This window comes from Papaver somniferum, chromosome 6 (genome assembly GCF_003573695.1).
Source record: "Papaver somniferum cultivar HN1 chromosome 6, ASM357369v1, whole genome shotgun sequence".
Lineage (NCBI taxonomy): Eukaryota > Viridiplantae > Streptophyta > Magnoliopsida > Ranunculales > Papaveraceae > Papaver > Papaver somniferum.
In genome coordinates, this window is record NC_039363.1 from 17,705,664 (window position 1) to 17,708,932 (window position 3,269).

A 3,269-nucleotide genomic window follows, 5' to 3' on the forward strand; every position below is an offset into this window, starting at 1 on the left:
GTTTTTTAAAGAATCTTTAAGATTCTTATAGATATATGATTCTGGATTATAATGGATTGTCTTAGGAGTAGTTAGATTTTTAAAAATTGAAGTATATTACAAATTAGTAATATATTTGAAAAAAACCAAGGTCATTATGATTCCCTTAAAAAGAAAAAAGTTGAGGTGGTGGGTGAAGGTGGTGTTGGGCGGTGGTGTTGGGCGGTGGTGGTTGGTATGGTACCTTGTCATATGTACCTTAAAGCCTTCGAGGGGTTCCAAAATTTTGCTGGTCCAACATTTATGTTACAGTGTCAAGAATATTCTAGTTTTCCCCGACATTTTATTTGTTTTGTATTTTATTTTTTCTTCCTATCTTGGCTCTAGTTATTCAATAATCGATCTGTTCTTTGAGTGATGGGAAGTTCAAAATCAAGGATGTTTATATATACTTCGTAGATAGCACATAATTATTGTATGAACTATAATATCACGAAAGTAGTAAGACACATATTTTTTTGTTGCTCGTAAGTTGTAATACATTGAACTTTATTTTTTTGGATAACTTGAGTATTTTATTTAATAAATATTGTCAGGCTCATAAAACATGGATAACATAGTTTCAATGTGAATAAGATCAATACTAAATTCTTCTACTTCTAACTTATCTTTCCTAACTGCTTTTGAAATGGAATCAGCAAGTCGATTCACATTTCTACTTACATAATTGACTTTAAACCAAGAAAATGAATCTAGTAAAAAAATCATCTCTTAAAATCTTCCTATTTTCCCATCTTACAAGTGACGGATTATTATTATTATTATTAGCATTTACAGCTAATTCAGCATCAGGAGCAATGTGTATCTTGTCTAGCTCCATAGCTTTAGCCCATTTTAATCCCTCCAGCATAGCTTTGCATTCTCCAGCCTCAACATCTATCACTTCAGCTGCATAGGTACCTTTAAACCCTGCACAATTACCTGAAGAAATAAGTAAGACAATTCTAGAACAACACTCATTAGTATCCAAATTAAAAGAGGCATCAACAAATAATTTGAAAGATTCAGTGTCTTCTCTAATAGTAGTGTGCAAGTGATCATGTGCATAATTTTCAAGATATGCAGACGTTAGTTGTGATCTAGAAGGATTAACTACTCTATCCCGCACAGAAGTATTAAAACTAAGCAGTTGATACTGTATTCTAGAAGAGGTGTTAATAGGGTTAAGAGATTTATCTTGAAAGATGCAGTCGCATCTTTCCTTCCATATTATCCAGCATCCAACCATTAACAACTCTCTCCAGTTTTGAAGATCAGGTGCACCAGTATGTTGAACATATAGAAACCAAGATATGATCCAGTGTCTTACTTGATTAATATTTATGTTCAACAATCTTCAGACTGCTTTGGCATGCTTGCAACTTATTAGATTATGGTAAAGAGTTTCTTCTTCATGTGTACAAATTTCATAATGAGTTTCAATGTCCTGCATAGCTTGAACCAATCTCATTCTTGTAGGAACAATGTCCTTCAGACACTTCCAGATAAATAACTTAACACGATGTGGTCGTTTCATCTTCTAGAGAGATTTCCAAACTGATTTTGGGACCATATTTAAAGTTGCTTGGTGATGAACTCTTACCTCTATAAGCTTATTGTAAGCACTCTTGACAGTAAATTTACCATCCTTTGAAGGCATCCACTGAACAATATCATATTTTTGAGTAGAAAGAAACATTCTTTTGATTTTTTGAACAGTGTCAGGAATGAATAAAGTGTTGAGGAGAGGAATATTCCATTTATTTGTATCAGGAAAGATCAGTTCACTAACAAACACATATTGAAGATGAGAAGGATGAAGAGACTCAGCTTTACAGTATAACCCAATAATCCATCTATCAACCCAAATTTTAGTACCTTTTCCATTATTCACCTCCATGCAATAATTCTTCTAAAGTATATACAATCCTTGTTCAATGCCTTTCCAATTCCAAGATGAGTTGTTTCTTTCAGTTGTTAAATGTAGAAACTCTTCTTTTTAAAAATATTTGTCCTTCAAGAGTCTAGTCAATAAAGTGATATGAATGTTGACATATTCTCCAAGCTAGTTTAGTGAGGATAGCAAGGTTTAGCATTTCCAAGTCTCTAAAAGCTAAACCTCCCAAATTTTTTGACAAGCACAAGTTCTGCCATGCTATTAAATTTAAGCCTCTGTTAGATTATATCCCCACCAGAAATTTTTTTGTATAGAATCTAGTTTTTTGAGAAGTTTTTTAGGCATCTTAAAGGTACTCATATGATACATGAGTATTGAAATAAGTACTGCTTTTACCATTGTAGTCCTGCCAACTTGATGTAAGTTAATACCTTTCCAATCACCCAATCTTCTTTCAAAAGAAAACTGAATTTCTTCGAAGGACTTGACTTTGGACCTTCCAATCACAAGAGGTGAACCTAGATATTTCTCATTTTCCTTCATAAGTTGAACTCCCAAAATGTGACTGAGAGTATTGAAAACAGATGTATCCATATTATTGCTATAGAACACTGAAGATTTGTCAAAATTAATGACTTGACCAGATTGAGAACTAAAATCTTCCAAAATTCTAAGAAGATTATTCGTACTGGTCAAATTAGCATGAGTGAAAATGAGACAATCATCTGCAAAAAGCAGTTGATTAATAGGTGGAGCTCCTCTTGCAGCTGTAATTCCTTTTACTTCATTTGAATCATGAGAAGCTTATAAAGTTATTGAAAACCAATCCATTGCAAGAATGAATAGATATGGAGATAGAGGATCTCCTTTTCTAATACCTCTAGAAGGAGAATACTCTTCACAAGGAGAACCATTAATAAGAACAAACAAAGAAGTAATAAAAATCATTGATGTATTAACTGACACCATTATTGCAGAACCCGAAGCTTTGAAGTATTTTGATAAGAAATGGCCATTCAAGCCTGTCAAAAGCTTTTGACATGTCAAGTTTAAGTGCCAGCCATCCTTCCTCTCCTTCTTTTCTTTTCATAGAATGAATTAACTCATGGGAAATAATAGTGTTATCATTGATCATTCATCCAGAAACATAGGCAACTTGAAATGGTGAAATAATTCTTTCCATGAGTGGCTTCATTCTACCAAATAAAATCTTGGAGATGATTTTATAGGAAGTATTGCAAAGTCCTACGGGTATGAAATCAGTTGGAGTGCATGGCTTATTCTTCTTAGGAATTAAGAAGATATAGGTTTTGTTGATCTGAGTAGGTAGCAACTTTGTAGAAAAGAAATTATT